Here is a 403-nt window from a genome sequence, read left to right as displayed (position 1 = left end):
GATGAATATTTCCAAACAGCTGCTCTGCTATGAATAATCCGTCTCCAGGCCCATAAATCAGAAAAAAATCATGCACCTCGTTCGCCTGATCCTTACACAAAGTCATATATTTTACATGAGGACGAGCTAAATATTCATGAGTCTTAAAGGCTTTTTTCACAGGCACTTGTTGGGGTTGTCTTCTACTATTGTGGGGATACTAAGGTTGTATTTCGGAGAACTAAGGATTTTAGAGAGGAGAGAGGAGGGAGGAAGAGGAGGAAGGATAGAATGTGTGTGTCTCTATGTGCGTGAGTGTGTGTGTGCGTGCATGTAAGTGTGTGTGTGAGAGAGAGAAAGAGATTGATTGAGATTCCAAGCTTATCTTTTAGACTAGGAGTCATGTGGGACAAAGGATGCATAT

This window comes from Myotis davidii, unplaced genomic scaffold (assembly GCF_000327345.1).
Source record: "Myotis davidii unplaced genomic scaffold, ASM32734v1 scaffold332, whole genome shotgun sequence".
NCBI lineage: Eukaryota > Metazoa > Chordata > Mammalia > Chiroptera > Vespertilionidae > Myotis > Myotis davidii.
The sequence above is the reverse complement of the archived record's forward strand: the minus strand, read 5'-3'. Positions refer to the sequence as shown.